This window comes from Felis catus, chromosome F1, assembly GCF_018350175.1.
Source record: "Felis catus isolate Fca126 chromosome F1, F.catus_Fca126_mat1.0, whole genome shotgun sequence".
Taxonomy (NCBI): domain Eukaryota; kingdom Metazoa; phylum Chordata; class Mammalia; order Carnivora; family Felidae; genus Felis; species Felis catus.
In genome coordinates, this window is record NC_058384.1 from 66,389,503 (window position 1) to 66,404,329 (window position 14,827).

At 49.3% G+C, this 14,827-nt stretch overlaps 1 non-coding gene across 1 annotated transcript; it reads left to right on the forward strand.

The window, feature by feature from the left end:
• Positions 1-13,065: 13,065 nt before the first annotated feature.
• Positions 13,066-13,150, forward strand: TRNAR-UCG. The gene has a single exon. It is a non-coding gene; the product is annotated as a tRNA-Arg (tRNA).
• The last annotated feature ends 1,677 nt before the right edge of the window (positions 13,151-14,827 follow it).

The window sequence follows — 14,827 nt, forward strand, 5'->3', positions numbered from 1 at the left end:
CCCACACCACCCATTCCCGGCGCCGCAGTCGGGCTGTGTTCTCAAACTCGCAGTGAAGTCCCCTCTCCCATCAGCAGACGCAGGGCCCTGGCCTGCCCACAGCGCTCCCCCCCCCCGACCTCCCTCCCGTGACCTCCCGCCTCTCTCCTTCTCATCACTCAGCTACAGACACTGTAGCCCCCCTAAAGCCTGCAGGGAGAGCCCTTCCCCCCGGATGGCCGTCAAGGCCTTGAGACCCACCCTGAAACGCGTGTATTTTGGAAACTCTCACCCCGATCTCCAGCAGCCCATCTCCCTCGTCTCTTCTCCCCTTAGCATGTCACTGTGAAACACGCTACAAAACCCACCTATTACGCTTCCTGTACGTCAGCCCTCGAGAAAGTGCGCTTCATTGGACAACACCCTCTGTCTCTTTTGCTCACTGACAGACCCCAGGCACTTAGAACTGTGCTTGGCACAGAGTAGGTGCTTACTAAATACTTTTTATCCAAAACACTGGGGTCAGAGAGGCATCATTCATACTCGGGTACACAGTACAGGGGCAGAGCTGATGTCAGAAGTTTCTCCAGTTTAGTCCAGTTTAAAAGCCTGTGTTTAGGGGCACCTGGGTGGCTCAGTCGGTTGAACATCTGACTTCGGCTCAGGTCATGATCGCACAGTTTGTGGGTTCGAGCCCCACGTCGGGCTCTGTGCTGACAGCTCAGAGCCTGGAGCCTGCTTCGGATTCTGTGTCTCCCTCTCTCTCTATCCCTCCCCCGCCTACACTCGGTCTCTGTCTCTCTCTTAAAAATAAACATTGGGGCGCCTGGGTGGCTCAGTCGGTTAAGTGTCTGACATCGGTTCAGGTCACGATCTCGAGGTCCGTGAGTTCGAGCCCCGCATCAGGCTCTGTGCTGACTGCTCAGAGCCTGGAACCTGTTTCGGATTCTGTGTCTCCCTCTCTCTGACCTTCCCCCATTCATGCTCTCTCTCTGTCTCAAAAATAAACGTTAAAAAAAAAAGATAAAAATAAACATTAAAAAAAATTTTTTTAAAAGCTTGCGTCTTTGTGGTTTTTTTTTTTTTAATTTTGTTTTAAAAACATATACTTAGTAATGTCTCCAGTGTCAGGCCATCCCTTTTTTTTTTTTTGGTACAAATTATGTAAAACATTTATGCTAAAAACTTTTCTTCCTCCCCAAACAAAAAAGAAAATTAAAAATTACAAAATTAAAAACTGAGTATTCTAACTACAGCTCATTTTGTTTTTATAAACACTTCATCCATAACAAAAGACACAAACATGCAAAAAACCTGAATCCATAATCCAAATGATGCACACACATGTCCCGCACTTTTCCGAGACTATGCCAATAAAACACTATGTGCACACACCATTTTCACAGTGAAGTGGAAAAAATACAGTAAATAAAGTATACGTGTATTAAGACAAACAGATATCTAACGTTCTAGTTTACGAAAAAAATCCAATTCTGCTGCAAATTGGTGATATGAAAACTCCCTTTATTTGCGATTAGCTGTGTAGATTTTAAGATTTCAGTGAACAAAAAATCTCAAGTCCAAAACTAGAAATAATGTACATTTCCGACTCTCATGGTCTCATCCCCCGAGATAATAAAACCGCTTCATGAGTTTTTGTTTTATGTTTGTTTAGTTCTGTGTTTTTTAATAAAAGTCACAAAAGCGTATTGAAGCACACCATGGTTTAACTTACTGCTCCCACCACAATATATTTTCTCTTACTTACCATTTCAGATATTCGTGCCATTAATAAATAGTTCTTTTTAACGTTTATTTATTTTTGAGAGAGAGAGAGAGAGAGAGAGAGAGAGAGAGAGAATCCCAGGCAGGCTCCACACTCAGCACAGAGCCCAACGTGGGACTTGAACTCATGAACTACAAGATCATGACCAGAGCTGAAATCTAGAGTCAGACGCTTCCCGACTGAGCCGCCCGGGCGCCCCATAACTACTTTTTAATGAACAGATCATCGGCTTCATTGAGGACAGTTCTGCCCTCCCGGCGATGGAAGAGACGCAATGTGAACGATCCGCTACTGAGCAGCAAGCCGGCCTCACTCGGGATCCCCCACTCCATCAAAGCGCAGGTGTGGCCCCTGTGTCTTGCAGTGGCCAGACCGGCCTGGGCAAGCAAGTGCTTATATGACTGAGCCTGTACGTCACCACCGTATCTGCCATCAGTGCCACTGCACATGCGGACCCGTCGAGCAAACACAGGGTCGCCCTGGAAGACGCCCGCTGACACTCACCTGTGGCAGGTCACCAAGTCCCCTGGGTTAGGGACCCCCGTCCGCAGCAGGGCCTCCGGTGGGCACTCACGGGACAGAAATGGTCTCCTACCCTGGGCCCACTCCCACCAGCCCACCCGTATAACTTCCCTAAGCGTCCAGCTCTGGGATTTCCGGTCCTCGGACCACATGGCCCCTGCTCATGGCTCAGAGCGGACCCGGCCGCTGGATACTCCTCCTGCAGGCCCGTGAGCCGGTGGATGCGCTGCTAGAAGCTCCGGCACTGGCAGGGCTCTTTGCTGCCCTTCAAGGGCTCCCCGAGTGGGGCTGTGGTATCCCCCGCAGCTGATGCGGACATACGGCAGCCACGACTCTCCCGTTCTCCTCCTTTGTCAGCCCATCACAGGGAACTCAGCACCGGGCAGTAGTTGCTGGCCGAGAGCAGGGTGGGACAGCAGGAGAACACAAGCCAGTCACCGTCTTTCACACCTGCAGGCACCTTCAGGTGCCCGACCTCCCGGAAACCACGTCCACTGGGTGACGAAATGGTCCTTGGACGCACAGGAGCTCTTGGTCAGTGGGTCGGACAACCTCCGGCTCGGGTCTCTGTGGTACCACGTTCAGGCGTCCAGTGCTGGCCCGGTTTTCAGTGCTACCCACGAGTTTTCTCGAAAGAAACAGCAGTTACTGGTGAAGGGCACAGGTTTGCTTCAAAACCCTGGGGTCACTGACTGCTAGTCCCCCGTCTGGGCCTGCCACGGGCTTCGCACAACGTCGTGATCACCCACAGCGCTTCTGGACCCTTTGAGTCCACGGGGTCATAAAATCCAAGGACGAACTGATCGCGTTACAGCCTAAACAAGCCGAAGACGTCTTGCTTGCTTGGGGAGCCCACCCAAGGATAGCAGCTGTGTGGGCTATTTGGTTACTGAGTCAGAGCAGGGCAGCCAAACGTGATCTATGTTGCCCACACCCAGTGGCCTATCAGGTGTTGGCTTCTCTCTTAATAGAATGGGAGCAGTGACCAGTCTGTCTTGGGAAGGACTATCTCCACATGTCACGGGGGCCATTACAGTGCAAACGCCAGAGGAGGGCTTATAACAGCCAAAACCTGGATATTGCTGAGGATAGGAGACCAGGGAGAAAGACAGTAACTTCGTCTGGGGCTGAGTTCATGGATATTGGGGCACTTGACAGGGTCTGGGTTCAACGCGCCTGCACAAGCCAATGCACGGCGGTCCTCATTAGTTGCTCTCTTGGTGGATCAGAACTTCTCTGTTACTCCGCAGCGGCCCGGGATCAGTGAAGTTGGGGTCCCAGCAATCCCTTGGTGTAACCTAGTGGGAGGATTCAGGATCTGTACAGATGAGGTGTTAGAAGTGGGTTCATCACGTCTGACCCACTCAGACGTGCCTGTGTCCTCCTCTTCGGGTAAGAGGGCATGTGATAAAAGCCCAAGCTTCTTGGGGCGCCTGGGTGGCTCAGTCGGTTAGACGTCTGACTTCCGCTCAGGTCATGATCTCGCGGTCTGTGAGTTCGAGCTCCACGTCGGGGTCTGTGCTGACAGCTCGGAGCCCGGAGCCTGTTTCGGATTCTGTGTTTCCGTCTCTCTCTGCCCCTCCCCCCCTCATGCTCTGCCTCTCTCTCTCTGTAAAATAAATAAAACATTTAAAAAAATTGTAGAGGTGCCTGGGTGGCTCAGTCGGTTAGACGTCCAACTTCAGCTCAGGTCATGATCTCGTGGTCTGTGGGTTCGAGCCCCGCGTCAGGCTCTGTACGGACAGCTCGGAGCCTGGAGCCTGCTTCGGATTCTGTGTCTGTGTCTCTCTCTGCCCCTCCCCTGCTCATGCTCTGTCTCTCTGTCTCAAAAATAAATAAAAACATTAAAAATTTTTTTTGAAAAAAAAAAAAAAAAGTCCAAGCCTCTTTGAAAAGCATACTAGAGGGGCGCCTGGGTGGTGCAGTCGGTTAAGCGTCCGACTTCGGCCAGGTCACAATCTCGCGGTCCGTGAGTTCGAGCCCCGCGTCAGGCTCTGGGCTGATGGCTCAGAGCCTGGAGCCTGTTTCCGATTCTGTGTCTCCTTCTCTCTCTGCCCTCCCCCGTTCATGCTCTGTCTCTCTCTGTCCCAAAAATAAATAAACGTTGAAAAAAAAAAAATTTGAAAAGCATACTAGAAATGGGCCCTGGACACAGGTGATGACCCTGCTTCCGAAGCGGGCTCCCTGATTACGGCGGGTTCAGGGCGGTGGAGACCCACGAAGACGCGGCTCCTACGGCAGGAAGCAAGGCCAGGATGGTGATCGGAATCCCGTGGCTGACCAGGACTTCGGGTCACGGGACCGGGAGAGATGAGCGAGCCGTGTCTGCGTCACTGGAAACAAACGGGCAGCCTGGCTGGAGTCACCGGAGCAAGCCACCGACACCCCATTTTCTGTGCCGACCGCTCCATCAGTCAGGGTTCCGCGGCCACGGCAGAATCCCCCGCGGCTGCTTTATGAAGAAAGGGATTTAATGTCGGACGCGGAGGGGAAGGCTGGGGAGCGAGCCTCTAGGGCTGAGCCTCCAGGAGCAACTCCCCCCGGCCCTGCAAGAGAGCAGCCCCCGCCCCCACAGCTGACTCGAGATCCCGGGGCGTCCGCGGCTGCGGCTGCCGGAAGAGCTCCAAAATCAAGCGGCGACTGTAACCAGGGGAACCAGGGGCGACGGTACCTTGGATGGACACGGGCTGCCACGCACACGCGGTCCCACCCGTCCCCCTCAGTGTCCCGATTCACGGGCCAGGATGTAACTTTCCACGTTTGCTGCCCCCCAAAGACTTCTGGAAACTTTGAGATTCACATTGGCTTTCTCTCCCCAGGGCCTAAACTTTTTTTTTTTTTTAATTGTGAGCGCTTTTGACAATTCCTTGCTTTCATCCTTGAGCCAAGTTAGAAAGTTTACCTAGATAGTCTCTGTGCCCCACCCCGCTGTACATCGGACGACCCTACTGTGCACATCATCGCCTTCGGCTCACGTCAGCTCCATCCCGGTTTCTTGTTTGTTACATTTAATAAAATCTGTTAAGGCTGAGCTTGAACTCGAGATAAAAGGGTAAAACAGCCCCCAGCCAAATGTCACTTCAAGAGTTTCAGAAAGAGGAACCCCAAGATAAATATATCATTTATGTTTATGCAAAAGCACGTTGGGTCTTTGGACTTCCCAGAGGCACGGAAAAATAACACCTCAAAAATTTACATGAGCTGGAGGGGAAGGGGAAGGCCTTGAGCCAGTTGGCTTCTGTTCGTTTCTGGTGTAAAATATGAGAGTTTTCATTACAAAAGGAAGTGAGCTCACCTGCTCAGGGGCCCCCCTTCGCCGAGGGCCGGGGGCTGCCCAGGACCTCAGACGGGAGAGCAGTGTTCGAGGCAGGGACGCGCCTACCTTTCCAGGCCCAGTGAGAAAGAGAAACGCAAGACGGCTTGTTCAAAAAGCAAGGGGAAAAAAAGTGTTCAAAATACAGACACATAAAGCTTCTTCCTTCTTTCCACGGTCTCTGCCTCGACTTGCCAAGATGTTTTTTGCTACTTAATTCTTAGTCCTTCTACGGAGAGAAAAAAATAACGTTGGAAATGATCCGCATGGATTTTACCGTTCATCTTTATATATAGCGTAACTGCAAACGTAAGAGCTTCTCCTGCATCCGGGGGATCACGGAGATCAGACAGCATGCACCTAGCAGCCGATGCTGTGAGAGGAGTGGAAATGCGGCAAAAATCTCTCAACGCTTTGCGTGTATCCCTTCATACGTGCACCTCCCGCCGACACAGCCTGCCTCTGGGAAGCTGGAAAGGAGGGTCTGGAAAGGAGCAGGCTGCACACCGCCCCGCCTTCCTCTTCCCTTCCTGCTGCCCTAGCCTAGGCCGTCAGCTAACTTGGGGAGGCGCCGTCGGAGGAGCATGGCGTGCTCCCTTGGCTGTTCAGGTTACTCACTCAGGACACACCCGCCCTCTTCCTACGTTCAAGCAAGTTCTGGTCCACATGGAAAGTGCCGCTTCTCGGGGCTGTCAGTCATCGACGTAACATGCTTGCTTTTCACTCACTTTGAGTCCCGCTGAACCCCCATGCCTGCGGGCCCGTCTGGAGTCCTGTGCTCACCGGCATTCCCGGTGTGGATGCGCAGCGAGGAAGGCGGGCACGCTTACCGCAGGCCTTTCTCCTGCCCTGGCTCTGACTTCACAGCCCCATCAGACTTCAGAACACAAGTCCGGAGATAAAATTATCAGGACCTTCAGGATGGCACCAGAGCATTCAGCCAAGTTCAGGGCCTTCCCGAGTGCAGGGCCGAGCATCATCATGAGGCCAGCAGCAGCCTGAGGCTTCATGTTGAGGGGCACTGCTCAGAGGCCATCACTGAGTGAGAATCGACCTTCTAGGATCAAACAGGCCCCAAACAAGTTCTAGGTCTCTTGTTCTGAGTTTGTTTGTTTGTTTGTTTGTTTGTTTTGAGAGAGAGACAGAGAGAGAGCGTGCACAAGAAGGGGCAGAGAGGGAGGGACAGAGAGAGAATCCCAAGCAGGCTCAGCACCTGAGCCATCGGCACCGAGCCCGACGCGGGGCCTGAACTCACGAACTGTGAGATCATGACCTGAACCCACTGAGCCACCCAGGCGCCCCTCTTGTTCTAAGTCCTTCGTTAACGATTTGAACCACTGTTGCATTCATAAGTGTGTTAGTCCTGGGGTGAGAGGGCAATTGCCCCCGGATGCCCGGGCCGACAGCGGCCTGTGGGCGCAGTGACTGCGTGAGCGGAAAGAAGGCCCGGGGTCAGAGGTCAGGGTGACGGGCTCATGACCTCTCTGCCCTCTGTGCTGGCAGCATAGACTTTGGGAACATCTTCTCCAGTCCTGACAACTGGGCCGCAAGGAGACGTAACACCTGCTTCATACCTGAGGAAGCCAGGGCTCACACCTTGCCACTTGCCCAAAGTCACCCAGATGGTAACTGGCAGAGCTGGGATCTGGCCCCACGTCTGCCCAACTCAGGCAACCCCCTGCCTCCCACACGGCAGCCTCCTGGCAGGGTGAGAACCAGAGTTGAGAGGGTGAAGCTGGAAAGGAAGCACGGAGGGAAGAAGGCTGTGTGTGCGAAGACTCTGGGTGAGATCACCTTGGCATGTCCCCAGGACGGGCAGAGGTTGGCTCGGCAAACCTACTGATGGGTGCCTGCCTCGGTTATTATTTTTTTCTAAATATAACCAGGCAAATTAGGGAATTGACAAGAAATAAAAATCCACGGAGACGGGCTGACGCAGGGCGTCCAGAGGTTGAATTACTTGGGACACGTGGGCGTGGCTTCGGAACTCGCAACAGGCCGGAAGGCGGGGGAGCGTCGGTCCCCGGAGCTCCGTGCAGGGCGCCAGAGCCACCGCACGCAAAAAGAACGGGCAGCATTTAAGGAGAGGAGTTGAGGGCCAGGCTAACCTGAGCTAACATCCCCTCCGCACGCGGTCAGGAAAAGAGTAGCAAGTGTGCAAAGTTGACCCAAAGGCACGGGTGGTTTGCTTCCAAACACCGGAAAGTCAGACGGCAGACGGCCGTCTCTGGCTACCGTGCGTGTTCATCAAACTGCGGCTGGAGTGGGCAGCACCCTAAAGGAAACTGAAATACTCCAGCAGATTCTTAATACACCCTGGTACCCAAGCCAAGATCGAAACCACAGAACATCCATCCACAGGATGATGGATGAGCCCCAGGACCTGGCTGAGCCCCAGAACCTCACACAAAGCACAATGAGCCAGCCACAGAAGAGCACACAGAGTGTGAGTCCACGCAGAGTAGGCGCCCATGGTCGGAACAGATGAGACTCTGGAGGAAGAAAGTAACTGAGTAATCTGTGTCCTGGGCTTGTGGGTGGGAGTGGAAAGTGCAAATGGGCGACGAGTTTCTATTTGGGGCGATGGAAATTTTTAAAACTTCGATTGTGGTGATAAAAACAAGTGAATTTTATCACCGAAAATTATACTCCCAAGCAGTTATTAAACATGTATGTATTCACTCGGCAATGTTTAATAAGCATTCGTTACCACAAGTGATGGCAATTTGGTGGAAGTGTTGCAGGGGAGGGAGCTGGAGGGGCACCAGGGGCCAGCAGGTCTGGGCCTTGACACTTTGCCGACCCAGTGAGACGGGCGTCGTTGCCTCTGTTTCTAAAGACGAGGAAACCTGGTCTCAGGTTTAATAATTTGTTCAAGGTCCTGCAGCTGGTAAGTGACAGAGCCTGTGCCCGTCACCCCCCCGCCCCCCGTCCTCACAAAACATGGCCTGTCAGGTGTCCCCTCAGGAAGACGACCAGATGTACCATTTAAGAAATTAAATCCTCCTGGGGCGCCAGGGTGACTCAGTGGGTTAAGTGTCAGACTTCAGCTCAGGTCATGATCTCACAGCTTATAGGTCCGAGCCCCGCGTCGGGCTCTGTGCTGACAGCTCGGAGCCTGGAGCCTGCTTCCGATTCTGTGTCTCCCTCTCCCTCTCTCTCTCTGCCCCTCCCCTGCTCACGCTCTGCCTCTCTGTGTCTCTCAAAAACAAAGTAAACATTGAAAACACCTTTTTAAAACAAGCAGTTAAATCCTCCTTTTGTGCACATTTTTGCCCACCTTTTCTCGTGGCTGCCTCCACGGAGCACCCTGGAGATTCCACCCCTTTCCCAGAGGGACTGACAGAGCCCTGAAGGACCACAAGACGAGTGTGCTTAACCCCCCTTCCCAGGACACCTGCTTCTCTGGCCCTCCACAAACCTCTGGCTTTGATGTGCGTGTAAGCAGGGCAGTGGTACATATACACGTATAAATAGCACAATGCTTATTTATAAACTGCAGAACACCGGGTTTCCATTTCCTGCCATCAGGGACCCAGAACAGGCCCTTAATTGCTCTTGAGAGTCATTTGACCGTGTCTGGCTTTAGCAGTGTCGGACCTGGCTGCCTGCTCCCATGTCAGTGGCTGGTGAATCTCTTTACTGAAGTTGTCAGGCCCATGCTCAGACAGATGTGGGTTCTAGTCCTGACTGCTCTGAGTCTCTGGTCTCACAAGGCACTTGAAATTAAGGCACTTAATGTCTTTGAGCCTCAGTTTTCCTCACCTAGAAAATCAGGATCACACTGCCTGCCTGATAAACTTTGCCTGCGTTATTCACCGATCCACACGCGTCAGAGTCGACGCAAAGATTAAACCAGCTAATGTACGCAGAGTACCTGGTGCGACGTACGGTAAAGCGTCCAACATACGGGATCTCGTTCAGTTCAGAATGAAAGCGTATCGACCACGCTTTACTCTCTGAGACCAGCCACAAATGACAAAGAGAACGAAAAAGCTGCACTTCTGGTGAAACTTTTGAAAAGCCACAATGCCAAGTGCCAAACGGTGAAGGACGGCTCTTAACCACAGTGAAACTCAAATGTGAAACCAAAGCCGGGAAGAAAGAAGGCGACAGTGAACACAGGCTCCCTACACACGCCTCTGGGAAGAGCTGCAGCTTCTCCAAAAGCTGGCGGCAAGGTCCAAAGCTTCAGGAAGTAACTAACCCCTTGCTCTGAAGGCCAGGTTTGGGGAGTGTGGGGGCTGCAGAAGCCCTCCGGAGCCCCCCCCCTCCCCGGAGGCCCTCCAGGCCTGGGACGGTAGGACCGGATGAAGCAGCCCGGGACACAGGAGGAGACGGCGGGCGACTCTGCCGGTGCAAACGCTGTCCGCTGGACGGAAGCCTGCTGACCCGTCTCGCAGAAATCCCGTGACATACAGGAAGACCTCCTCTTTGCCCCCAAGACAGAGGCCGTGGCGGAGACGGACAGAAAAACATCCTGCGGCCACATGGCTCAGCGCAAGCCGGCCGCGGCCCGACTCACATCCCCGATCCTTTCACGCCCTGTTCTTCAGCTCGGGGAGCCTGAGCCCCGTGCAGAGATAAGCCGCGTGACAATGTCACTGGCGCGGGGCTCACCGTCTGCACGAGAGCAATTTGGGGAAAGGGCACGCACGGCGGAAGAAAAGCCAGACCTCGGAGTCCAAGGGGGGGAATCAGATACTGTCTTCCCCGTGGTATCAGAGGAGTTTGTTTAAAAGCTCTCTTTTTTTTAATGTAATAGACTTATTAGGAGTGAAAAATCAAAGAAACAAGACTGGAGGTAAATTAACAACGTTTGGAAAGGGAAGAGGAAAACGAGCTACGTTAGGAAACAGGAAAGATGAGACACTGCTACCACGCACCGAGCACTGAAGGCAGATTCGAGAACACTCCGCAAACTAAAATAGGAAAGAATCAAAAGGCTAAAGTTATTCTGGGAAAACAGTGGTGTGAGTGCTACGCAGAAGAGCCCACGCAGCCATTCGTGGCACACTGAGCAAAGCCAACAGAGTCAACGCAGGTGGACGTGATGGAAGGGAGCATCCGACACATTCTGACGAAGTTACGCCACTTCAGAGGTCAAGGGTGAGTCACGGGGAACGCAGCCACAGCCGCGCCCCGCGCCCCACGACGACGGCTGGTGCTGCAAGAGAGGCACGTTTAGCCCAAGAATCTTAGACCCAGTTATCTTCAGAACAAAGACAAGACAAATTCTTTCTAACGTGCAAGAGCTCGGGGACGGTGGCACCGTGGAGCCCTGAAGACAAAGAACCAGAGTCGGAGGGGACTCTCGAGCCCACGCAAACACGGCACCAGCGTTCCGCAAGTGTGAGAACTATGGTTGTAGGACTCGGCACAAATGTTCTAACTTTAGAGAATGTGGAAGTTCTATTATTACTCATCAGGAGGTGAAAGGGAAGAAAACATGGCAAGAGGTAAAAGTGAGCTGATCTCTTTCTTTTTTACCAGAAAATAAATGGAGTCTAATCAAGAAAAAGAGTTTTACGAACACTAGAGTTGCAAAGCTAGCCACTAAGAGAACTGAAAAGGCACTATACACTCTTTGAAGCGTAAGCAATGTAATACAACCGTAAAAGAAAATACTGACGAGGGATCGAAAGAAAATAAAGCAATTAGAAGAGAAAGTTTGGTAACACAAAATTAAGTGACAGGATTAAGACCAACACGGTTGTCATATGGATGCACAGGTGATAAATAAACGTTACAAAAGCAATAGATACATTTGGGATCTAAAAATGAAACCCAATAGGTTTTTGCATATATTATATGTGAGAAATCGTTCTAAAACAAAGTGACCTAAAAGGTAAAGTGAATTGATGCTAAAGAGCATACCAGACAGGGGCGCCTGGGTGGCTCCATTGGTGGAGTGTCCGACTTCAGCTCAGGTCATGATCTCACAGTCCGTGAGTTCGAGCCCCAGGTCGGGCTCTGTGCTGACAGCTCGGAGCCTGGAGCCTGTTTTGGATTCTGTGTCTCCCTCTCTCTCTGCCCCTGCCCCCCACTCCCTCTCCCTCTCCCTCTCCCTCTCTCTCTCTCTCTCTCTCTGTCAAAAATAAATAAAACATTAAAAAAAACAAAAAATAAAAAAGCATACCAGACAAACAGGGACAGGAATCCTGACATTAATTTCAGACAAATCTAATTCAAGCTAAAAAAAAAAAAAAAAAAAAAAAAAAGGTATTTAATTGGACCAAAAGAAGGGCAGTATATAATGATGAAAAACATAAGATTGACCACAACTTTCCATATATCAAATCACATAATTTTACAATTTATAAATCAACCAAAAGTATTACATGAGAACACTGAAGATCTACTTAACATATTTAACCAGCTGGTTATACTAAATATATATAGAACTTTCTGTCCTGAAGATAAAGAATATACATTCTTCTCAAAGCCCCATGGAATACTTAACAACTAACAACAACAACGACCATATTAGGTCACAGAAAATCTCAATAAATTCCAGAAAGTAGGATATACACACACCATATTTTTGGATTACAATGAAATGATGAACGAAACGTCATTAATAATAGCGAAAAGAGAAAAAGAAAAATCTACCATCTAGATATTTGAAAACTCTAAAAATTCTTGTTTCAAAGACAAAATCAAAACTGAAATTGTAAACTACCTAGAACATGTTATAATGAAAAGACTGTATCAGAACTTACAAAATATGGCTAAAGCACACACACAAAAAAATCCAGAGCCATGAATATTCATATGGCTAAAGAGGAAAAAAATTAAACATTTCATTTAATAATTTGAAGAAAACAAAAAAATCTACGAAAAGTAAAAATTTATAAATTACAAAACAAAGAACTGTAATTAAACTCAAGAGCTGGTTATTTTGAGATTAAAAATAAATAAATCCTAGCAAATAAAAACCAGGGAAAATAACTGAAAATAAAAACTGTCCTGAGTTAGGGAAGAAAGTCTGAACAGATAACGTATCATGGTAGAAATTTAGACCATTGCTAAAGAACACTCTTATAAAAAAACATCAGTTCAAGACAGCTTCATAGCTAGATTTTTGTAACATCATTAACTATATTCCCTACACCGTACCATAAAAGTTCATTTTTAACTGAAGTTCCACATCCAATATGAGTCAGGAGCAGACATTCGGTCACCAAGAAACCCCAACGGGGGAAGATGACACGGGCTTCATGACTTTGTGCCTGCACTCTCTGAATAATGGCCAAGAGAAATAAAACATAAGAATTGGAAACAATAAGGTAAAATTATACATGCACAAAACACAGAAGCTGAGGCAGACTAAAATTAGTGAGTATGCAGATTTGAGTGACATGATTAACAAGCTTGATCTAATCACAAAAATAAACTTGAAGACAAAGGAAGTATTAGGGATAAATGAATTATTACTTGATGACTAAAAGAGTATTCCTGGGGTGCCTGAGTGGCTCAGTCGGTTGAGCGTCTGACTTCGGCTCAGGTCATGATCTTGAGGTTCGTGGGTTCGAGCCCCACGTCGGGCTCTGTGCTGACAGCTCAGAGCCTGGAGTCTGCTTCGGGTTCTGTGTCTCCCTCTCTCTCTGCCCCTCCCCCACTCACACTCTGTCTCTTTCTCTCAAAATAAATAAACATAATAAAAAAAATTCTTAAAAAAAGATGGCCTAATCCACATGTCTGGGGCCTGGTCTGGGAGGCTGGAGCAGCTCCCCTTGATGGGACTGTCCAGTAGGGCGGTCAGACTTCATACTCGGTGGTTCAGGGCTCCAAGATAAAATCAAACCCTGCCACGTCTCCGAAGGGCCAGACCCAAAATGTGCTCAGCTTTATGTCTGCCACGTTCTACTGGGTGGCTAGATTCAAGTGTGAAGGGTATATAAGGAACTTCTGATGGGAAGAGGGTGAGGTACATACATATACAAGAACTGCTTCTTAGGAGGCAGTCTGCACTCTAGCCACAAATATTTACATCCTTCTTACACGAAAAGTAAGCTCACCACCTCCAGAGACCCCCAAAGACTCATCCAATCACAGGATAGGGTTATCAGATTCAGATTCAATCATCTAAATCAGGTCCAAAGGTAGATGGGCCCCCGCCAATGGGTTCTCAGGTTAGAAACATATAGAGACATTTAAGAGCGGTGAGTCAAACTACCAGAAAGAAATAATTATAATTATATAAATGTATAAATATATATAAATTATAAATAACTTACATAAATATAAATAAATTACATAATTACATAAATATATAAGTAATTTTAAATGTATATGCACCCATAAAACAACTTCAAATTATAAAACAAAAAAAAGGCAAGAAATTAAAGAAATAGACAAATTCACAATTATAGAGGGAAACTTTATTTTTTTTTAATTTTTTTTTCAACGTTTATTTATTTTTGGGACAGAGAGAGACAGAGCATGAACGGGGGAGGGGCAGAGAGAGAGGGAGACACAGAATCGGAAACAGGCTCCAGGCTCTGAGCCATCAGCCCAGAGCCTGACGCGGGGCTCGAACTCACGGACCGCTAGATCGTGACCTGGCTGAAATTGGGCGCTTAACCGACTGCGCCACCCAGGCGCCCCTATAGAGGGAAACTTTAACATAATTCTCTTAGTAATTGACAGAAAATCAGAAAAAAAAAAAGCTGTAGCTATATACCAACAATAAATATTTAGAGAGAGCTTTTAATGATATCACTTACAATAACACGAAAAATACATATCAACTATTTAGGAATAAGCCTAACAAACAAATGTAACTTCTACAAGAAAGTTACTGACTCCTGGTTTTGGCTCAGGTCATGATTCCAGGGCTGTGGGACCAAGCCCCACGTTGGGCTCTGCACTGAGCGAGGAGCCTGCCTGAGATTCTCTCTCTCCCTCTGCCCTTTCCCCCCGCTCCCATGCTCTGACGCACGCACGTGCTCTTGCTCTGTATCTCTATCTCCCCTCTCTCTCTCTCTCCTCTCTCTCTCTCTCTCAAGTTAAAAAAAAAAAAAAGGCAACAATTAGGACACTGTGGTTCTGGCATGAGAATAAACAGACAACTGGACGAGAACAGAGTTTCCAGAAGCAGACCCGCATGGCTGTTTGTCTTACAAGGAGGTGAAATTGCATGGTGCTGTGGAAAGCTTGGATTTTCAATAAATTTGAGACCCAGGCAAAGTGGCCATCTGTAAGTGAATATGAACCCTTGCTTA